Source organism: Saimiri boliviensis, chromosome 17, assembly GCF_048565385.1.
Source record: "Saimiri boliviensis isolate mSaiBol1 chromosome 17, mSaiBol1.pri, whole genome shotgun sequence".
NCBI classification, from domain to species: domain Eukaryota; kingdom Metazoa; phylum Chordata; class Mammalia; order Primates; family Cebidae; genus Saimiri; species Saimiri boliviensis.
Window position 1 is genome coordinate 43,416,794 of NC_133465.1, and position 23,979 is coordinate 43,440,772.

Consider the following 23,979-nt stretch of genomic DNA (forward strand, 5'->3'; position numbering starts at 1 on the left):
ATCCCAGCTCCTCGGGAGACTGAGGCAGGAGAATCACTTGAACCCAGGAGACAGAGGTTGCAGTGAGCTGAGATGGCACCACTGCAGTCCAGCCTGGGCAACAAAGCAAGGCTCCTTCTCAAAACAAAAACAAGACAAAAAACAAAAACAAAAACAAAAAAGAAAAGTCTGGATATTGTGCTAGTCTCCCTACTGAGGCTGACTCTGACACATAGCTGATCGGCATTTGCTCTCAGAGAACAGTTTCTGCATTTGAGGAATTTCACTGGAATCCCAGCACTCTTGCTTAGCGTGGCAGGAGGTGAAGTGAAGGTGTGAGTTAGGGGAATATGTGGGTTCTAAACCCCAAGTGGAGCAAACCCCAGAGGATGACTGCACATCTCAAGAGCAAAGGAAGGTAGAAAACAGAGATCAGAGATAGGCTCCTCTTCTCTCCTGTAGCCTTTCCTGCAGTTCTTTTCTGTTTTAATCACAGGAAGAGTGATTAGTCAGCCGAAGAAGGACGGGGGAAGAAAGCAGATGAGTTTTATCTGGCTGGGGTCTGCCCAAGCCGCAGCCATGTGACTACCTGGCTGACCTGGGGTCTCCATCATGTCCCTGCCTGTCCACAAGACGGATCAGGCTGCCCTTCTCTGCAGCACCCATCCCCCATTCCAGGAGAGGGTTGCTAGGATAATTATAGCCTACTTGTTTCTCTCCCTCTCTTTTATTCCTTTAGATCCCGGACATTCTTACTTTCTCAGGGAACTGGGGGAACTTCTTCAACACTATAGTAAACTAGAATCTGGAAGGTTCCCTCCAGGAGAAATGGGGAGGTTAAATTCTCAGAAATCATCCCTATTTTTTTACCCTTCTCTACCCACCTTCCTCCCAATGTTAACTGGGAACTTATTGCTTTGTCCTCTTTGTCCTTCATTTCTTTCTTTCTTTCTTTCTTTCTTTTTGAGACAGAGTATCACTCTTGGCTGGAGTGCAATGGCATGGTCTTGGCTCACTACAACCTCCGTCTCCTGGGTTCAAGCAATTCCCCTGCCTCAGCCTCCCGAATAGCTGGAACTATAGGCGAATGCCACCAAACTCGGCTAATTTTTGTATTTTTAGTAGAAATGGCATTTCACTATGTTGGATAGGCTGGTCTCGAACTCCTGGCCTCATGATCCACCCGCCTTGGCCTCCCAGAGTGCTGGGATTACAGGCATGAGCCATTGCACCCGGCCTTTGTCCTTCATTTCAACGACACAGAGCCTTTCCCCAAATATTCAGTCCTCTCTGTCATCCATAAAATTGCTTCCCTTGACCTGCTGGGCTCAAGTGATCCTCCCACCTCAGGCTCTTGAGTGGCTGGGACTACAGGCATGCCCCACTATGCTCACCTAATTTTTGTATTTTTTGCAGAGATGAGGGTCTCATCATGTTGCCTACTCTGGTCTTGAACTCCTGGGCTCAAGCTATCTGCCCACCTTGGCCTTGTAATCCCAAAATGCTGGGATTACAGGCGTGAGCTACTGTGTCCAGCCTCAGGAATCTCATTCAGTATTGAAGGAAACAGACCTGTCTTTGAATCCTGATTCTATCAGTTGCAAACGCTGTGACCTTGGACAAGTGGCAAAATCTCTCAGAGGATCCATTATTCCACTTGTGAAATGGGAAAAATTATTACCTATTCACAGAATTTTTGTAAATATTCAATGAAATAATGCATGTCAAGCTCTTAGCAAGTGACTGGCAAAGTAAGTGCTCAAAAGATGGCAACTATTGCTGGTAGGGCTCACCTTTGTTTGTGCTAAGTGGATGAAGTAAAAGGAGATGACAGGGGTTAAGGGAACACACCAGAAAGGAGGCTCACCGAAGAGATGCTGAAAGGGATGGATCTGGTTAATGCAGGACAGACAGATGGCAGAGAAGGAGGAAGATGGGGAGAAGGAAAAAGGGGAAGGAAAGGGCTCATTGCAGACTGGCCTGGCAGGGAAAGAGAGAAAGCTGGGATGCACAGAACAAGACAAAGCACGGGAAAGGGATGGACAAACAGCAGATGGGAGAGGAAGACAGAATGACAAAGACGGCAGGGGTTGGGGGGGTTGGGAACCCAGCTGGTGTGAAACAGACAAGAGGTGCTGAAGAAGACAGAAGGAAAAGAGAAAACCAAGGGGTGGGGGGCGGTGCCAATATGATACAGGGAAGCAGGGGCAGGACAGACAGACTGAGAGTGAGTTGGGAAAGCACAAGACGGACAGACAGATGGCAGGGACAAGAGGGTGCCCTGGGTTGCCTGCATTCTGCTGTGTTTACCAGCTAATTGAGTTAAATTGTTGTCAGAGATGTAATTAAAGGGTAGAGAGAGCTCTCCGGCAGGCCCGAAACAGATGGAGGGGGCTTTAATTGGTAATTAAATTCTTCCCTGGCAGCTGAGGAAGGAGCTTGTGCTTCAGCCTCACAAGGCCACGGGTGGCCTTCCCCCCATTCCCAGCCCCTCTCAGGGGCTGTTTGGGGAGGGGGCTGGGCCCTGCGCACCAGCAGCCTGGCAGGCAGTGAGGCCTGGTAACTGCAGGAGAGTGCATGCCAAAGCGACCCTTCTTCCCTGCTGGGGCTGGCTCAGCTCCCATGAGCGAGTCCAAGCAAAGACACCCCTGTTCCTGCCCCTTCCCGACCTCTCTACCCCCACCTACCAAACTAGCATTGACCCATGAATTCCTGCATAGCCCCCATTGCTTCACTTGGAATCCCAGGGAAGAATAGTGGGGCTCTGGCCCTGCAGCCTGATCGGCTTGGGAAGAGTTAGTTTAGTCGGGGACCCAGGCAGACCCATCTGTTGGCATGGCTCCCACGAGCCTGTCAGCATCTGCCCCCTCCCCCTGCCCTCCCTTCCAGGAGGCGCTCTGCAGAGATTCTATTCTGCCTGGCACATCACTGTCTGGCGCTAACACTGCTTCCATCCTTCTCAACTCCGTGCCCTCACCCTCACAGCAGCAAATAAGGCAGGGATGGGATCAGTCGCCCTGATGGGCAGACAGATCGGTTAGATGCTCTAAGATGTGAGCGTTCAGACTTATCAGCTTTCAACTCCAAATCTCTGTTTGACCTGCATTTCATTGGAGAAGGACCCTTGGGATTGGCAGATTTCCCGGAAACCCACAAATTCTAGACATGATCCATTTCAAAGAAAGAGATAAGTAAAAACAGAGCACAGAGGCAAGGCTTTTTAAAAGAAAGCTGAAAGGGAAGTTACGCAGAAAGACAATCCAGAGCAGACATTGCAGGATTGTTGTAAAATGTGTGGCTGACTGTGAGTCAGCAATAACACAGTGCTGTTCTCACAAAACCAAGCTGCATGCGGGATACACAAAGAAGGTACCTGGGGGCCATTTCTATTATATCTCAGGTAATCAAACAAAAGTTCTTTGTCTTGCTCTGGGCTCCAGGGAGCCTAGAGAGTCATAGGCAAGTTTTGAGGGGTTTCTGGGGAGAACTGTAGAAATGACAGAAAGGTTTGTGAGGCACAATGCCCGACTGTATGGATTTTCACTCAGTTTGTCAAGCATTCTCTGTTCTTTTGCCTTCAGCCCCACATATGCTGGTCTCTTTGCCAGGATCTTTGCTCCCCACCCTTCCTTCTCCATCCCTGGACTAACTGCTACTTATCCTAAGGCTGAAAGCTAGTCCTCCTTTCCTGCCCTCCCTCCCTCCCTTCCTCCATTCTTTCTGATGGAGTCTCAATGTCTTCCTACATGCTGGAAAGCAGTGGTACAAACACCACTCACTGCACCCTCAACCTCCTAAAGCAATTCCCTTGCCTCAGCCTCCTGAGTAGCTGGGATTACAGGCATGCACCACCACGCCCAGCTATTTATTTTATTTTATGTAGAGATGAGGTTTTGCTATGTTGCCTAGGTTCGTCTCAAATCCCTGGGCTCAAGGGATCCCCCTGCCTCAGCCTCTCAAAGTGCTGGGATTACAGGCATGAGCCACTATACCTGGCCGACATTGCAAATTTAACTGTCTGACTCCCTTAAAAGGCTATAAGCTCCAAAGGCCAAGGATAGTGTCCATTTTGCTTATCTCCCCAACAGCTGCTAAAGGACCTAGCAAGTAGGAGGTGCTGAATTAATTTTTGTTGAATGAAGAAATAAACCCAGAACATTCAGGTGAAGAAAGCAAACTCTGAAAGTCATCAATGAAGTTATTATACAGATGAGAGGCCTAGAAATGCAGCCAAGATTTAGGTTAGCTGCAGGAAATAACTTTTTGGGCTTTTTTTTTTTTTTTCATCTTTGTCTATTTGCTAAGGGAAAATGAGGAAATCTCCTTTTTTTTTTTTTTTTTTTTGAGACGAACTCTCACCCTGTTGCCCAGGCTGGAGTGCAATGGCACGATCTCAGCTCACTGCAACCTCCGCCACCCGGGTTCAAGCGATTCTCCTGCCTCAGCCTCCTGAGCAGCGGGGATTACAGACATGCACCACCACGCCTGCCTAATTTTTGTATTTTTAGTAGAGATGGGGTTTCACCATGCAGGCCAGCCTGGTCTCAAACTCCTGACTGCAGGTGATCTGCCCTCTTCGGCCTCCCAAAGTGCTGGAATTACAGGCATGAGCCACCTTGCCTGGCGGAAATCTCTTTTAGAAACAGAAAGAAGACAAAGTCTTATGACAGGTGAGCCGGTGGTAGCCTTCACCCTCTGCTGTGGGAGGTCAGGAGGGTGAGTATGCTGGTTCCCAAACAGCAGACCCCACCCCCACGGGAGATTTTTAATAATCAGTATGTTTAGAGGCAGGGGTAAGAAATCGTACTTTTTAAATCATCCCAGGTTATGATAATTCTGATGATTGGCAGATAGAAACCATTAGAGTAAATGCCGGGTTTCTTTCAACTACGAACATTTGTTTTTCTCTCCTTTTCTTTTGCTTGCTGGCAATTTTTTTCTACCAGCTAGAACAAATCAGCCCAGCTGATTCTACTAGGCCTGAAAGAAAACAAGCTTGGGGATATTGAATTCCTCACAGAACCTTGGCAAAAATATAGATGAAACATGCTCGTGGGGTGAGCCCTTCCCCTATGTGCAGAATGGGGCAGCTCCATTTTCACCCCTACCATCCCCATCATAAAGACCAGACTAAATATGATTTTAAGGCTGGTTCAGCAGTCCCATTCTACAAAACGGTACTGAAATACAAAAACTGTCATGGTCAGGAACTGCTGGAGCTATGGGGTTGAGCCCTGCATTTGAACACCAGCCTTCACTTCCTGGTTAGTATTCTCCCCACCACATGATAGTGACAAAACTTATTTGGCTTCCCCCAGATAGCTCCAGCTCTCCCTGGATTCATTCATTCATTCGGCATTCATTCTCCTGCAGTACCTGAATGGATCCAAATGTCACATCATTTTCCTTCATGCAGCAGGGCAGGGGCACAGTTGTGGGGAGGTGGGTGACATTCCCTCCCCTAAAGCCATCCTCCTGCCACCCACTGAGAGATCCCCTAGTGAAAGACTGTCCTGGAGGGCACCGCTACCTGCCGAGACCACCAGAAGGCCTTGGGACTGCATCTCCAGAGCTGCTTCCTGCATCACCAAAGCTGACTTGCCCACACAGCCAAGGCTCAATGAGCTAAATATGGTCATAAAACCTAAGCCTCATCATTGTTTGTCATCCTTCCTTCCGCATCACTTCTTGTGGCCTGTTACTTAGACTTACAGGATTGAGAGCTCGAACAAATCTCAGACTTCAAGTCCTGGGTTTTGGCAAAGCTTCGTTATGTGTATGAGGGGAGTGGGGAACCCCTGTTTCAGCCAAAGCAATTCTGTTTATGGTTTTTTTTGTTTTGTTTTTTTGAGACGGAGTCTCGCTCTGTCGCCAGGTCAGAGTGCAGTGGCACGATCTCGGCTCACTGCAAACTCCATCTCCCAGGTTCAAGCGATTCTCCTGCCTTAGCCTCTGGGGTAGCTGGGATTACGGGTGCATACCACCAATCCCAGCTAATTTTTGTATTTTTAGTAGAGACGGGGTTTCACCATGTTGGCCAGGCTGGTCTCAAACTCTTGACCTCGTGATACACCCGCCTCGGCCTCCCAAAGTGCTGGGATTATAGGCCTGAGCCACTGTGTCCGGCCTGTTTATGTGTTTTTTGTTTGTTTGTTTTTTTGAGACGGAGTCTCACTCTTTCGCCCAGGCTGGAGTGCAATGGTGTGATCTTGGCTCACTGCAACCTCCGCCTCCCAGGTTCAAGTAATTCTCCTGTCTCAGCCTCCCAAGTAGCTGGGATTACAGGTGCATGCCACCACACCCAGCTAATTTTTGTATTTTTAGTAGAGACGGGGTTTCACCATGTTGACCACACTAGTATCAAACTCCTGTGACCTCACCTAATCCACCCACCTTGGCCTCCCAAAATTTAGGGATTACAGGCGTGAGCCACCATGCCTGGCCTGTTTATGTGCTTTTGTATAACACGTTAAGAGTTCTGGTCAGTGTTGTGCTGGTAAAAGTTTACTAGCTGGCTCTCACTTGGAGTGCTGAAACCCTGACTTCTGGCATTTGCTTATTTCTGTGGTGTAAATATTTCCACCAAAGTCCATTTCAAGCCACCAACTGGAAATCCAGTGCAAAATTGGGAAGTGCACATAATTAATTGGCTCTTGGGAGCCAGTGCAAGCCAGCTGCAGTGTGGCACTGGTTCTGTTCTTTTTTTTTTTTTTTAAAAAAAAGAGGGCTTGCTCTGTCGCCCAGCCTGGAGGGCAGTGACATGATCTCAGTTCACTGTAACCTCTGCCTCCTGGGCTCAAGCCATCCTTCCGCCTCAGCCTCCCAAGTGGCTGGGATTACAGGCATACAACACCACACCCAGCTAATTTTTGTATTTTTAGTAGGGACAGCATTTCACCATGTTGCCCGGGCTGCTGTTGAACTCCTGAGCTCAAGTGATCCTCCCACCTCAGCCTCCCAAAGTGCTGAGGTTACTGACATAAGCCACCATTGCCTAGCCTGGTCCTTCTTTTTTTTTTTTTTTTTTTTTTTTTTTTGAGACGGAGTTTCGCTCTTGTTACCCAGGCTAGAGTGCAATGGTGCGATCTCGGCTCACCGCAACCTCCGCCTCCTGGGTTCAGGCAATTCTCCTGCCTCAGCCTCCTGAGTAGCTGGGATTACAGGCAGGCGCCACCATGCCCAGCTAATTTTTTGTATTTTTAGTAGAGACGGGGTTTCACCGTGTTGACCAGGATGGTCTCGATCTCCTGACCTCGTGATCCACTTGCCTCAGCCTCCCAAAGTGCTGGGATTACAGGCTTGAGCCACCACGCCCGGCTTTTTTTTTTTTTTTTTTAATAAAGTTGGAGTTTCACCATGTTGGTCAGGCTGGACTTGAACTCCCGACCTCAGGTGATCCACCCGCCTTGGCCTCTAAAGTGCTTGGATTACAGGCATGAGCTACCACACCCAACCGAATCACAGCACTTTGGGAGGCTGAGGCAGGTGGATCACCTGAGGTCATGAGTTTGAGACAGGCTGGCCAACATGGCGAAACCCATCTCTACTAAAAATACAAAAATTAGCCAGGCATGGTGGTGCATGCCTGTAATCCCAGTTACTTGAGAGGCTGAGGCAGAATTGCTTGAATCGAGGAGGCAGACGTTGCAGTGAGCTGAGATTGCACCACTGCATTCTAGCCTTGGGTGATGGAGCAAGACTCTGTCTCAAAAATAAAAAGTGAGAAGACTTTTCTATTAGTACCTTTTAAAGATGAGGCAGTTGAGGCCCAGAAAGGTTAATTGTTGCTGAGAGCCACAGAGCTTACTAGGACCAGATTCCAAAGTCCCTGATCCCTGAACCACCAGATCCCACACTCCACAATCCAACTGGGCTAGACTGTCCTAGGCAAGGAGGAGAGGAGGCAGACATCACCGCAGTAGCACCAAGGCAGGAGCGCAGGGGGCGATGCCCAGTGTCAAAATAAGTGGCCAAAGGGTCGGGCAGGCAAACTTTGCTGGGTAAAACCAGACCAAACCCAAACAAATCCCTCAGACTTGAAGAGTCCTATTTTGAACCAACCCTGTTCATGTCCTCATGGAGTAAATTATCCCCCATTCTGGCTTGTATGAAACAAGAAGCATCCTTACCCCCTCTTCCCCAAGTCTCTCTCCCAAACCTATGAAAAGTCCTTAGGCAATGTACTGTATGTGGGTTGAGGGGGTGGGGTGGGAAGTGGGAAAGAACAAACCCTTTTAGACAAATCCAGGAATAATTATTTCAGCAGCTGTTATATTTTCTTCCCGGGTAAGGAGCAGAAGAAGGAAGCGTGCTGCAGTGCTGAGAGGAGGCTGGGTCTTTTAGAGCTCTGCATTCTCACTCTGGCTCTGCTACTCATTTGGGTGGTGGATCTCTTCCCCTCTCTGGACATTAGCTTCCCCATCTGTACAATGAAAGGCTAGAACTATGCTTTCCAACATCTTTTTCTTTTAAAATGCCATGAATCAGCATGGGGGGAAATGGAGGGAGACCACCCAATAATGCAGTAATGTTTCTCCCCCAGTCCTTACATCCCACTGTTTCACCAGCTTCAACAAAGGCCCTTTCCTTGCACCTCTGAAGATGCTCCTCACTCCACAGACAACACCCCGCAAAGGCCTCCTCCAAGTTTCTCTGACATCTTCCAGGACTGACTTGGGGCTGGCCCAGCCTGGCATCTGGTCTTCTGTGTCCTAGTCATTCTTTGTGTCCATGTTTCTTCCCTAGGAGCTGGGGTCACTGTGCCAAGGAGGAGGAATGAGAAGAGGGGATCATCTGTTTTGCACGGCCTCTGCCTGTCTACTCTCCCCGCCAGGGTCTGGTTTGCCAGAGGAGGGGAAGGAGGGTAGGGATGGGTGGTAGAAGAACTGTGTGACTACCCCCCCGGACAAGCCTGTCCTGCAGCTTCCTATCCGACTGTCTTCTCCTCCACAGAAGGAAAATGGGTCATGCTCCACAAGGGCCTGTTATCGCCAACCTGGCCTGCTGCTGCCTGATAGAGCCCAACCCTCCCCCACCAGATCTCATTAAGGGGTCACTGCTTATGCTTCCCAGCCGCCCCCCATCCATCTTTGGCCATGGATGACAGAATGGGCCCAGAGGCTGATGTCCGGCAGGTGACGGGGTTAATGGCAGAAGAGGGTAGAGGGCAGAGGCCAGCCAACTCACAGTGGTGGGAGGGCAGTCTGGGAGGCCCTGTCTCCCCTCCAGTCAGGCAGCCCCTCAAATTACAGCATCTGGGGGAGGGATGAGCCCTGGACCCCTCCATCCCCAGGGAAGCAAGGTGGGCAGGATTCAGCCATCTTGGGAGCAGATAGTGGGAGGAGAGAATGTTAGCCTGGGAAGAAGAGGAGTGAAGACACTCAGAAGGGGAAGGAGAGCTGGAAAGAAGAGGGGGAAATTTCTATATTTGTGGGCTCAGTAAAAACATTGCTTCTTGGAAGCCTCGATGCTCTTTGGCAAGAAGCACATATTCGCAGATGTGATAAAGTCAGGTGATATTTCGAAGATGGGTGCCCAGGACCCATTCTGTTTTCCTTCGCAGTTGCCCAGTTCAGCATCTAGCACTGTGGTTAGGAGTAAGGTTCCAGAGTCAAACAACATGAACTTAAGTCCTTTTCAGTTCCTTTCTATGTGACATGGGTAAGTTACTTAACCTCTCTGAGCCTGATTTTCTCCATCTGTGCAATGTAGCTTCTGCGAGGATGAAATGACACAGCACATGGGAGACACAGCACCTGGTCCTGTGCTATGCTAGGATTAGCTGCTCTTGGAAGTAGTGGGCTCATTGCTTTAATTACTGCAATCACCTTTGCTGCCTCTCTCCCATCCCCAAGCTTTTCCCAAGCCGTGTGCCTGGGACCTTCCTCGTTTGACCTCCTGCATGCCTGTGATCACCTCCTAGCCTGCCCCAGGGAGCTGCTGAATGCTGCTTTGGGGGCAGCTGCCCCCATCATGGCTCCCAGAGGGGAGGCCCCACAAGGGTTAGTCCCTCTAGGCCTTTGAAGCCCAGGGAGGGAAGGGGGAGGAGCTGCCCTGTGCTCCTGACCTGGGGGGTGAGGCTCACCCCTCCACCGTGGGAGGAGAACAGAGGAACAATGGGCAGTGGAGCCTAGCTCCCATGCCGGCCAGCTGGCAGTCAGGAGAGGGGGTGGGGTAGGGGTGGGAGTGTCCCCTCCTCAGAGCAAGCAGAAAGCTTCAAGAGGCTGGGGTCTCCCCAAAAGGACCCTGAATGTCAAAAGTATCCTATGGAGACGCAGAGAGAGATTTTTGCAATGTGCCTTCCTGGACGGAGGTTGTCCAGAACCCCCATGATGGGGTGCAGGAAATGCCCCCAGTTCCAGGGACCTCCTCAAGCATACCCTGCTCTCAGGGTGGGCAAAGAAGCCAACTAGCACCACTCTGCCCTCCTTCTCAAGCCTGGATGGAGTGCCCCCGCTCTGGGGGTGCTGATCACCTCCATTAGGTCCTCAGTCTTGCGAGGATAATGCATGGCCCAGGCTGGGCTCAGGGAGGAGGCCCCTCTGGCAGAGAAGCCAGGAGGCAGGACACAGCAGCCTGAGCAGAATACCAAGCAACCGCCTGGTTGCCTTGGGCCTGAGGCCACCCCTGGCGGCCCCCAAACTTGGGCAAGGTGGGGGTCTGTCCCCTGGCTACCTCTATGCCTTCATGCCCAGCTCTACCAACTCTCTACTGTGGCTGAACTCAGTGAGGCTTCTCCATGGGGTGCCAAGGTCCTGGGTAGCACGAAAGAGCCGTGTTCACCCCACTCAACAAGACCAGAGCCCTGCCCATCTCAAAATCCTGAGGATGACCCAGCAAGATGAGAATTAACTACATCCCGATGGAGGTGGGAAGAGATCGAGACCATCTCGGTCAACATGGTGAAACCCCATCTCTACTAAAAATACAAAAAATTAGCTGGGCATGGTGGTGCGTGCCTGTAATCCCCAGCTACTCAGGAGGCTGAGGCAGGAGAATTGCCTGAACCCAGGAGGCGGAGGTTGCGGTGAGCCGAGATTGTGCCATTGCACTCCAGCCTGGGTAACAAGAGCGAAACTTCGTCTCAAACAAACAAACAAACAAACAAACAAAAAAAAAAAAAAAAAAAAAAAACAGCAAAGAAAAAAGTAGTTTCTTAAAATGTCTATGTTAGCCGGGCAAGGTGGCTCATACCGGTAAGCCCGGTACTTTGGGAGGCTGAGGCAGGCATATTGCTTGAGTCCGGGAGTTCAAGACCAACCTAGGCAACATGGCAAAACTCTGTCTCTAATAAAAATACAAAAAATTAGCTGAGTGTGGTGGCCCGCATCTGTAGACCCAGCTGCTCAAGAGACTTAGGTGGGGAGATCCCTTGAGCTCAGGAGGCAGAGATTGCAGTTAGCCGAGATCACACCACTGCACTCCAGCCTGGGCAACAGAACAAGACTCTGTCTCAAAAATAAAACATAAAATAAAATTCCTATTTCTTTGAGGCAGGTGAGAGGTTGAGCTAGATCCCAGAGCTAATGATTGTTTTGAATTGAGGTCTCCTGACTTCAGTCTGGAGCTTTTCTCATCACAGCTTACAGATGCCTTCCTTTCCCTCCTGCTCTGTGTCTCAGCTTTGTCCCCCAAATTCTGCATGCTCCCAGATAGAGCAGCAGGCCCCCGCTCCAGCCTCTGAGTCTTCCCTGCATGTGGAGGGATGCTTCTCTTCTCCCATCAGGATCGTGTGGAAATGTCTGCAGTCATGGGAACCGCAGTCAGGATTCAAGGCCCATAAATTCAGCAGTGATCAGATGTAGGGGAGGTGCCAGGACAGTTATATTAATAACTGTGCCATTAAAAACAAGCAAGCGATGTTCTCATAAAGGATGTGTTGGTTGGGGTGGTTAGGTTTGTCCATTTATTTATTTATTTCCCTTCAGGAGTGAACAGGGCCACACAGAGGGAGACCAGTAAATTATCTCTTGAAATGATTCCGGTAATAAGTTGGGCAGGTTAGAAAAGCTGTCGGCAGCTCCCGCCAGACCTCCTTCAACCTTTTGGAACTCCTATCTTTCACTTGGCCTTGTTTTATATGGGGCCAGTTACTCCCTTCTGGGTTAACTGCGTCCCTTGTTTAGAGCTGCTGTTTACGTGGACAAATGTGCATCTTTTTCCATCAGCCAAACAAGTCAGAGTGATTGTATATTCTTTCTTGCCAGGAATCAGAACATGCTGTGTGACACAGAATAGAGAGGGATCCTGTAGGGACAGGTGTTGTACATATTTGAAATAAGCACTATTCAGGAAAATCCACAGAGACCCAATAATAATAAATCAATACTACTACTACTAATAATAATAACTCACATTTATATTGGGGGTGAAGGGCCAAGTTCCCTTTTGAGCACTTTTCCTGTGTTAACATGTTTGATTTTCATAATAACCCTACATAGTCAATTTAGTTCCAGCCACTCTGACTCCTCAGCCTGCGTTCCCCCAACTACACTGCCTCTAATATTTTTCTCTGGGGATGCTGCCTTCTCTATCTTTAACAGTCTGAGATGGGAATGCCCTGGCCTCAATTAAGTTGATGATTCTTGAAGCCTGAGAATTCCTTCCTGCCTAATAGCGTCACAGCTATGAGACGCTGAGTACCTACTATGAGCCAAGCACTGTGCAAAGAAACATATTATGTGCATTATCTCACTCAAGCCTTAATTTAACCCTGTGATGTTGGTGCTTTTATCATTCCCACTCTGCAGATGAGCATATCAAGCCACATGGTAGCAAGAAAATACCAGATTCAAATCCAGGGCTGACTATGCTGGCCCGGATACCCTATGCAGTTTCTCCCATTTCCCATACCAGGATTTTACTTTACTTTATTTTATTTTTGAGATAGAGTCTTGCTCCGTTGCCCAGGCTGGAGTGCAGTGGCATAATCTCTGCTCACTGCAACCTCCACCTCCCAAGTTTAAGCAAGTCTCCTACCTCAGCCTCCCGAGTAACTGGGATTACAGGTGCACGCCACCACACCCTGGCTAGTTTTTGTATTCGGTAGAGACGAGGGTTCACCATGTTGGCCAGGGTGGTCTTGAACTCCCGACCTCATGATCCACTTGCTTCGGCCTCCCAAAGTGTTGGGATTACAGGCGTGAGCCACCATGCCGAGCCAGGATTTTATTATTCTAATACTCTGGACTCGGGTTTGACCAAGCCCCAGTGCAAGGAGTTTAACCCATTTCTAAGATCCCTCACTCCCCAAGGGTGAGGTCCTAGGCCAGGGGGACCCAGCCTGAGATAGGCACAGACAGGGAGGCACAGGGAGTCATTTAATTTTACATTAAAAGAGAAGGTCCCCTCCTCCTTGCTCCTCCCCCTCTCCCCTGCCTGGGCTCCCTTCCAATCACATCAGAGACCCCAGAGAGGGGGCTTGACCTCTGTCCTCTGGGGAGGTCAGCTGGGGTGACCCTGCCTCTATGTACAGGATCCCGTGAGAGAGGCCCAGCTGCAGGCCCTGGAGGGCTGGAATCGCACCCCACCCGGAAACAGGCCGGGGTCACCGAGGGCGGCTCAGGCTGAAGGGGCTTCCCTGGCCCTTTGTGAGCCAACGAGCAGGGGGAGATTCATTCCACAGGCAGCCCCTGTGTCTCCAGAGAAAGGGGCTATTATGGTGCAACTAAAAATACAGGCCACAGCCTGCCCCACCTCCCCTTTTATCGCCATGGAGATGAGGGGAGGTCTCTGGGAGGGAGGAAGAGAGCAAAAGATGGAGGGAAAGTGAAAGGCCTGTGGAAACAGGGGAGGAGCAGAGGGGTGGTGAAGTGGAAGGGGGAGAGGGGAAGCCAGCAGAGCTCCCGCTGCTGCCTTTCTCAACCAGAGGCACTGGTGGGATCTCTCGGCTTCATCTTTCATTCCTTCCTCTCCACATCCTGCCTGCTGGGTCACAGGCACTGCGGGGGGGCTACTGGGGCAAAGAAGGGTTTGCCCACTACCCTGCAGCTGGCCCTGTGACCTTTGAGGGTGAGGGGTCCAACCATTTGGGATTAAATTGCAAGATGGCCACATGGAAGGCAGCTGGTAAACAGCTGCTAGGGCTCGTCCAGCCTCTGGACGTACCAAGTGGCCCAAATCATTGACTCAGAGTCATCTGACCCAACCTTCCACTCTCAGCAGCGTCCCCACCAGATATTGATCCAATGTCAGCCTAAGGTCTTCACTGATGTGACTTTCCCACCTATGCCCTTGCAGGGCACTCTTGGTTGTCAGAAAGGCCTTCCTTATATCAGGTGGAAATCCATCTCCCTGTTACTGCCACAGGTGGGCTCTCGTTCTGTCCTCTGAGGTGCACAGTGGAATGAAGTAGGGATTTAATGTCATAGAAAGGATACATAAGGCCGGGCGCGGTGGCTCAAGCCTGTAATCCCAGCACTTTGGGAGGCCGAGGCGGGTGGATCACAAGGTCAAGAGATCGAGACCATCCTGGTCAACATGGTGAAACCCCGTCTCTACTAAAAATACAAAAAAAAAATTAGCTGGGCATGGTGGTGCGTGCCTGTAATCCCAGCTACTCAAGGAGGCTGAGGCAGGAGAATTGCCTGAACCCAGGAGGCGGAGGTTGCGGTGAGCCGAGATCGCGCCACTGCACTCCAGCCTGGGTAACAAGAGCGAAACTCTGTCTCAAAAAAAAAAAAAAAAAAAAAAAAGAAAGGATACATAAAAGCCTGACCCTCCTTAGCATAAAATATTTAAAGAAAGCTGCTGAGAAGATAACTCAGTTGGGAAAAACACATAGTTTGTAGTTGTAGTTTGAAAATATCCAAAGCTAAGTGAAAGAGTGAAAGTCCTGGGGTGAGAAATGATTCTGGCCACTGGACACTGGGTGGGCAAAAGACAGGACATCTGAAGACGCCACGCTCCCTGGCGCTGCACTGCCCACTCATATCAACACAGAGATTGATGGGCCAGACATGCTGGCTCACCCCTATAATCCCAGCACTTTGGGAGGCCAAGGCAGGTGGATCACCTGAGGTCAGGAGTTCAAGACCAGCCTGGCCAATATGGTGAAACCCCGACTCTACTAAAAACACAAAAATTTGCCAGGTATGGTAGTACATGCCTATAGTCCTAGCTACTTGGGAGGCTGAGGCAGGAGAATCACTTGAACCCAGGAGGCAGAGGTTGCAGTGAACCAAGATCACACCACTGCACTGCAGCCTGGGCGACAGAGCAAGACTCCATCTCAAAAAAAAAAAAAATCAGAGATGACTGGGCTCCTTCAGTTGGCAAGGTCATAAGCTCCAGCCTGCACTTTGGGGAGCCCACTCTACCTGAAAAGTCTCAGGTCAGTTTCTGGAACCCATAAGGCTTTTTTTTTTTTTTAGCAAGGCAGGGCAGTTTTCAGGCTGCATGGAGCAAGGAGAGTGGAAGAGGAAAAGAGGCAAACTCCATGGTGGAGGAAAATTCAGACTCTGGTTACCTTTTTGTTTCTCTTCTCGCTCCTACCAGCTGGGGTGGCCTGGGAACCAGACTCCTTAGGCAGGCATTTGGAACAGGTGTGGTTTAGGGGCACGAGGGGCCAGAGATAAGCTGCCAGTTGTGGTTCCATTTACCAAAGACTACATCCTATGGTCAAGAACAGTCGTTTCTGGCCAGGCGCGGTGGCTCAAGCCTGTAATCCCAGCACTTTGGGAAGCCGAGGCGGGTGGATCATGAGGTCAAGAGATCGAGACCATCCTGGTCAACATGGTGAAACCCCGTCTCTACTAAAAATACAAAAACATTAGCTGGGCATGGTGGCACATGCCTGTAATCCCAGCTACTCAGCAGGCTGAGGCAGGAGAATTGCCTGAACCCAGGAGGCGGAGGTTGCGCTGAGCCGAGATCGCGCCATTGCACTCCAGCCTGGGTAACAAGAGCGAAACTCCGTCTCAAAACAACAAAAAACAGTCGTTTCAAAATACCAGGCATCCACGACGTTAGAGAAGGCTCTGATTCCTGCATCCATGGAGAGAAAAAGGAGGTAAGTCCATAGTTTCTATCTGAACAATGCCAAAGCCCAGGCTGTCAAGAAAGGCAGGCATACCTGCTGTAGCCTCTTCCCACTTAGTGCCGGGGCTCCTGCCCAAATGCTGGTGTCCAGATTGTATTTATGACTGTTTTAAGAAGGAGTGACAGAGCCTTTTAATATCCCTGACAGCCCAGGATGTTTTAATAGATGGTGGAGCTGGGCTTTGGGAGTTAAGAAAAGAGAGCAGAGTTGTTGAGCGAGCTGTCAGGGCTGGTTTCTATGACAGACCTACTGATCGACTCTATGACAAAATAAAATACGGAGCCGTGTCTCTCCTCGGCCACATTAGGTTGACAGACAGTCTGTCACTATTGTATGTCATCTTTCACCTTCTAATCGCTCAAGCTTAGGGGAAATCTATGTTTAACGGGGGTCTCTCTGCAGGACTTCCTCCCAAACCTGCCTCCTGAACGGCAGGCCTCTATTTCAACCTTCCGGGGCTCCTGTGGGGGTTCTCTAATTTTCTAGATTTCAAACAGAATTCTTATAGTTACAAGGCCCTGCCTCCATTGTTGCTGTTTGTTAGAGATGATTACAGGTCTCATAGGATGACTCCATATTCTGCAAAAACAGAATGGATAGTGATGATGGTGGCACAGCAATGTGAATGTCACCGAACTGTACACTTGAAAAAGGTTAAAATGATACATTTTATGCTACAAATGTCTTATTGCAAAACCAAAACCAAAACCCACAGATGGATAAGGAAGACGGCTGCCTTGGCTCTTTGAGCCCTTGTATGTGGTATGCTCCAGGGTATGCACCTGTAACCCACAGGGCCTGCACGGGGCCATTCCCAGTGCCTTCCCTTCCAGAAGCACACTCAGCTCAGCCACCTCCTGCTTCCTCACCTCTCTGGTTAATAGGTCTCAAGGTCATTTTTGGAGTTGAATATCTGGAGGCTCCTTCAACACACTTTTCCAGCACCAGACTTGGGGCTGCTCTGACCAGCAACTTTTTGTAACTGAAGCTACTTTGGCCACACCTTTGGCATGTTCTGGCAGGTGAGGTCTAAGAAATTCTCCCAGGATTTTTGTGCAGTGGGGGGTGGTGGCGTGTGAGGGGGAAGCAGGGAAAGGATGGCAGCAAATCCAAGGGACTACTGACTTGGCTTTTTTTTTTTTTTTTGTATTTTTAGTAGAGATGGGGTTTCACCATATTGGCCAGGCTGGTCTCAAACTCTTGAGCTCAACCTGCCTCAGCCTGCCTAAGTGCTGGGATTACAGGCATGATCCACTGTGCCTGGCCTCCATGTTACCACCTTTTTTTTTTTTTTTTTTTTTTTGAGACGGAGTCTTGTTCTGTCACCCAGGCTGGAGCGCAGTGGCACAATCCCGGATCTCTGCAACCTCTGCCTCCCAGGTTCAAACAATTCTCCTGCCTCAGCTTCCCAAGTAGCTGAAACTAAAAGTGCGTGCCACCATACCCAGCTAATTTTTTGTATTTTTAGTAGAGATGGGGTTTCACCGTGTTAGCCAGGATGGTCTCGATCTCCTGACTTTGTGATCCACCCGCCTCGGCCTCCTCAAGTGCTGAGATTACAGCATGAGGCACCACACCTGGACTAACTTTTTTTCCTTTTTGAGATAGGGTCTCTGTCACCCGGGCTAGAGTGCAGTGGTGCAATCTTGTCTCACTGCAGCCTCTGCCTTCTAGATTCAGGTGATCCTCCCACCTCATCCTCCACAGTAGCTGGGACTACAGGTGCAGGTCACCAAATCCAGCTAATTTTTTGTATTTTTTTGTAGAGACAGCGTTTTGCTATGTTGCCCAGGTTAGTCTCGAACTCCTGGGCTCAAGTGGTCCACCTCTCTCAGCTTCCCAAAGTGATGGGATTTCAGGAGTGAGCCACCGTGCCCAGCCTTTGCTTTTTCTTGAGAGGCTGAAAGAAATCTGAAAGACAGAACTAAGTTCTTGCTTCCCTGTGATTTAAGGTTAGCTGTGCTGGGTCTGCCTCAGGCATTTGGGGCCCGCCCTCACTTCTACCAGGGTTAAGGGGCAGAACGGATGCTCCTTGTTCTGGTCCCTGGCTGCAGACCCCACTAGCAACTATCTCCCTCCAACCTCACTGGCCCAGCGCTCTGCGTTCAAGTCCTCTGCCAGGAGAGAGTTAAGGGCTTGGGTTTAATTTGCCCGTTAATCACAGTTAAAAGAAGTAATGAGCGTCTCCCCAAAGCCTGGGTGTTTCTCTGCAGATTAAGCAGCAATTTGCATAGCCCCTTTATTCATTCCCACCTTCCCCTGTGGGGCGGCTTGTCCTTTCAGACACAGCCAAGCGCAGCCAGTGGAGAAAGCGGTTTGACAAATGGCTTTGCCATGCGCGTGGTTTGGGTGAGAGGAAGGGAGGGGAACGCTGGGAGGGAGAGGGCTGCTCCCGACAGTAATGGATAGCTGCGGCGTTAAATAGTGCAGAACTTTTTATTAGATACACAGGAGAAGTTTAAATATTCAAACTGGTTTTCTTTGAAGCCTGGGGAATGAGAGGAGGGTGTTGGGCTGGCTAAGTAAGAGTTTACTCAGGGCCAATTTACTCAGAGAGGCCCTGGCGGTCACCAGGGGGGAAGGGCATGTGGAGGACACAGGCAGATCTGGGTCATCTGGTGCCCCCAGGCTCCATACTCCCGCAGCAGCCTTGATGCCCTCCTGCTAGGCGCAGGCTCTGCCAGGCAGGACAGCTACCCTGGACACAGCTCCTCAGGCCTGACTATTCAGGGGGCAGAGCTGCTCGCTCAAAGCCCAGCAGATAGGTGGCGTTCAGACAGGGGAGGAGGCCCCAGGTTTGCTAGCGAACCTGGGTCTGTGAAGCAATAATATCTCCAAAAGGATGGGACAACAGCCCTCTACTCTCTTCTCCAGAATTGCCCTCAACCAAACAGGGAAAGAGGAGAGATGAGGCCCAGAAATGATCCTCAGGGTAGGCAGGCACTGTGCCCAGGCTGGTCTTGAACTCCTGGGCTTAAGTGATCTTCCTGCCTCGGCCTCCCAAAGTGCTGGGATTACAGGCGTGAGCCACCCCACCTGGCCATCAGTCCATTTAAAAAGCTGACTTGGCTGGGCGTGGTGGCTCAAGCCTGTAATCCCAGCACTTTGGGAGGCCGAGGCGGGTGGATCACGAGGTCAAGAGATCGAGACCATCCTGGTCAACATGGTGAAACCCCGTCTCTACTAAAAATACAAAAAATTAGCTGGGCATGGTGGCACGTGCCTGTAATCCCAGCTACTCAGGAGGCTGAGGCAGGAGAATTGCCTGAACCCAGGAGGCGGAGGTTGCGGTGAGCCGAGATCGCGCCATTGCCCTCCAGCCTGGGTAACAAGAGCGAAACTCCATCTCAAAAAAAAAAAAAAAAAAAAAAAAAAAAAAAAAAAAAAAAAGCTGACTTAACCTTAATTATCTTCCCAAACTTCTAGTACTTCATGGGACTCTTCCTTTGTGTTAACTTGTAAGCCACATAATCATACTATGTCAGAGGTCAAAGTTATTTTAGAGAGCATTAAAACAATTGAAGTTCAGAGAAGTTAAAGTTTGATACTCCAAGAGAGACAGAAATGTGGGCGAGACACTATCCCTGACCTCAAGCAGCTCAGTGGGCAGGCATTTCAGGAAGGCAAGTAACAGCATCAATAAGAGCTCCCCTAAGGACACCTGCACAGGGCTGCAGGATGCTGCTGAGGGAGTGACTAATTCTCCAGGGGCAACTGGAGATGTCCACAGAGATGTGTTTGGGCCTCATCTGAGTAGGGAGTCAAGATGGTTTGAAGGGAGCTGAATTAAGAGTGAGGCCTTGAGGACACATATGGATTTGGTATCTTGGGTGGGTAGCCCAGGCTGAAATGTCCAATCATGCAGGGCTTGGCAGCTGCTACTCTAGGAATTTGGGTCACTACAGAGCCTCGGAGTTTCTAAGCAGGGAAATGACTAGGGTGAAAAGGTCCAGAACAACACAGAAAGGGTGGATTAGAGAAAGCAGCCAGCAGAGCCTGGGACACCACTGATGAAATCTCAGGAAATAAGAGAGAGATGCAGTGTGGGTGTAAACAATAATGGCTTTGATTTGGACATGTTGGATTATGGGGGAGCAGAACACAAATTTCTTTTTTTTTTTTGAGATGGAGTACTGCTCTATTGCCCAGGATGGAATCCAGTGGCATGATCTCGGCTCACTGCAACCTCCGCCTCCAGGTTCAAGCAATTCTCCTGCCTCAGCCTCCTGAGTAGCTGGGATTACAGGCACGCGCCACCATGCCCAGCTAATTTTTTGTATTTTTAGTAGAGACGGGATTTCACCATGTTGACCAGGATGGTCTCGATCTCTTGACCTCGTGATCCACCTGCCTCGACCTCCCAAAGTGCTGGGATTACAGGCTTGAGCCACCGCGCCTGGCCTTTTTTTTTGAGACGGAGTCTTACTCTGTCACTAGGCTGGAGTGCAGTGACACAATCTCGGCTCACTACAACCTCCACCTCCCAGGTTCAAGTGATTCTCCTGCCTCAGCCTCCTGAGTAGCTGGGATTACAGGCATATGTCACCACATCTGGCTAATTTTTGTATTTTTAGTAGAGATGGGGTTTCACCATGTTGGCCAGGATGGTCTTGATCTCTTGTCCTTGTGATCTGCCTGCCTCGGCCTCCCAAAGTGCTAGGATTACAGTAGTGAGCCACCGCACCCAGCCCTTCCAATTACTTTTATTAGATTTTGTATGTGCATGTACAGGAGTTAGGAAAGAGATTAAACAAATGGCAATTAGAGTAAATAGACCTGGCGAGGTGGCTCACACCTGTAATCCCAGCCCTTTGGGAGGCTGAGGCAGGATGATCGCTTGAGGCCAGGAGTTTGAGATCAGCCTACGCAACATAGTGATACCCTGTCTCTATTTAAAAAATAAGTTTAGGCCAGGTATGGTGGCTCATGCCTGTAATACGAGCACTCTGGGAGGTTGAGGCAGGTGGATCACCTGAGGTCAGGAGTTCTTGACTAGCCGGGCCAACATGGTGAAACCCCATCTCTACTATACCTGTAGTCCCAGTTACTTGGGAGGCTGAGGCAGGAGAATCAATTGAACCTGGGAGGCAGAGGTTGCAGTGAGTCGAGATTGCCCCATTGTACTCCAGCCTGGGCGATGTGTGAAACTCTGTCTCAAAAAAAATAGTAAGTTTTAAAAAAAGATGAAATAAAAATCATTAACAGGATGGGTAGGAGTGTATGAAAAGGCAGAGAAGAGCCACAGGACCTAGGTTTCTGGGGAGAAACTGCATGCAACATCTGGGGAATTAATGGTGGTTAGATGGTGCATGTGAGGAGCTCCAGCAAGGTTGGCTCCAGCAAGTCTGGGGATGTGCCTTTCTTTTGTCCTCAACTCTCCAGAACAAGTTAATTCTTTTTTTTTTTTTTTTGGTTCCATGAGTCGGATCCACAGAGCAGGTTAATTCTTTAGTTGGGTGAGATGTTCACTCTGAATGATGCTGCTTGTTCCCTGCTCTGAACTCGCAATGGGAAAGGAGTTCTAGATGTGCCAGACTCCCCATGATCCCGGCAGGCCCTGAGAGGGGTACAGGGGGTGGACTGCTGAGACCCAGATAAACGAGCCTTAGCACTCCACTTATCCCATGTTCACAGTCAGCCACTGCAGGCTGCAGAGCAAAGGGATCCTACTTTTGGAGTCTATAAAGAGAACCACACTGGAGAGGACAGGGCAGAGGTGATGCAGGGAAAAGAGGCAGTGTCTGGGCAGATAGGCAGTGAGTGGGGCTGAGCGGTGGCTAGATTTAGCCAGCAGAGAATTTTGGAAAAGCGACTCACTGCTTCCTTATCTAGAGCCTGGTGAGGAGTCTTAGCCAAGTAGTGAGAGGCGTTGCCTTAAATCCTTTCTGGAAAGAGGTGGGATAAAAGTCAACACAGAAGTATAGTGTGCTCTTGGCAGCATAATTCACATCAAACTAAGGATTCTGAGGGTGTAATCTCAATGCACCGCCTCCCTCTTTCCCTGAACTTTTTTTTAGCAACCCTGGAAACCTGACTGCTTGAAACTTGGTCTCAAGGTTCCCTAAAGCCCCTCACCTCTCCCTTCCAAGAAGGCAAGTTAGGCCAGGATGGAGAGTCCTCATCATGGTCTCCCAAGACAAAAATAAGAGCTCACACATGTCCAGCAAGTGCCTCCTCCGTACCAGGCAGCATTCTAAGAGCTCTGCATGTCTTAACTCATTCTGTTCCTACAACGACTTCTGAGGCCATTCTGTGAAATACAGGAAGGAACCCAAATGCAACCAGTGAAAGCTCAGGAAAGTCAGAAGCAGACTTGGAAGACACAGAGCTGCCCTTACTCAGGGAGAAGCAGCCAGGTGGTCCCATCAGTGTCTTCAGCCTGGCCAAGGTCCCGTTGGACCCAGGAAGCAGGCGGGGAGAAAAGGAAAGAGAGGCTGAAGGTTCTGGAGAACAAATCCAATGTTATCCTGTTTAAGGCTTTTATGAAACCACTTGCCTCAGCCTAGGGATCATCAGGGTGGGCCCTGATGTCACCTGTTAAGCAGTAACCTAGTATCTGTGAGCCAGAACAGTCGCCTAAACACACTGCTTACCAAAGGGGCCAAAATCGGCTGAGAAAACACTAACCCACTTCCCTTCCTGGGAAAATGGCCAAACCTCAGTGAGTACTACTTCCCCTCGATGACCTTAGGTGGGGCAGGGAAAGCAGGTCAGGTGCTCATCTGCAAGGGCAAGGGCAGGAGCTTTGGAGGGCTGAATCAGGCCTGGGCCATTGTCACCTGATCCATAGGGCTTCTCCCTAAAGCTCCATTCTTGTAAGTGATGGAGTCTGAATAATAGCTGGTGACTGGGCAAGGGATGTTAGAATGGGCAAGGGTAGCATGCCTCAGTGAACTGACGGCTACTGCAAGAGGCCGGCCAGACAGCCAACGGAGCCAGCAGCTGAACAAGCGGGGTAGGAGCTAGCAGGCATTCTCCCAGAGGGAGAGGGACCAAGAGCAGCAGGCAGTTCCCTAGGCCAAGAGCCTCCCTCCTCAGCGCCGACGGCGGAGTGCAGTCCACTCAGCTCCTCTATGCCCTGCTAGTCTGCGGAGTCTTACCTCCATGTTCAACACCAATATTTTTCCTTTTCCAGTTCCTGGACTTGTTTCAGCTCCTGATCCCCCAAAAGGAGGTGACCAGGCAAAGATTGGGGAGAAGTGGTGGGTTGACATTAATTGATAGGAACGGCTTCCAACAGTTCATGCTGCCTTATCTCTCTCTCCTTTGGATAGCGTGTGTCTGCTGAAGTCCGCGGGGTCGGTGATTAATAGGGGCCATCACTCACTGTCCAGGACGGCTGAAAGGCAGCAGGGAGGGGGCGGCCCTCCCCAGAACTGAGATAACAAGCAGCAGGAATAATGAGTGGTGTCACTCCACTTTTCATTTTGATGGAAAGTCATTACGGGAGTCAACGCCAGCGACAAAGAGCCATGAATCAACTGCTCTGCTATGAAATTAAAATCGAATTGCCGGCCACCCTCAACCCCTACCCTTCCTGGGAAATGGGGATGGGTAGGTGGCTTGGGAGAGGGATGCTATCCTGGGGTGGGCTCTATCCGATCACAGAGCGGGCAGTTATGGGCAGGAAGTGGACAGGCAGCCAGGGAAGGTGACAGCTCCTGTCTCCACCTTGTTTATCAGACCCTTCCTCCCCAAACCGCATTTTCCCTCTGCCTGGAGGTAAGCTGTGATTAAAAGGAAAATACGGCTTTGCTGGCTCCAACAAGGCTGCTGCCTGACTGCTCCCCTCTAGCTTCTGGCCTGAGTCTGGTTATGGAAAGGAGCCCACGCACAGCCATCCCCGAGCCCCTTGCTGAACCATCTGTACATCTGGGGTCCTCCTTATCACCAGAAGCAGAGGGAAAGTCCTCAACTTGGGGCTCCACAGTGAGAGCTGGTGGCTTGGGTAGCCCACCTGG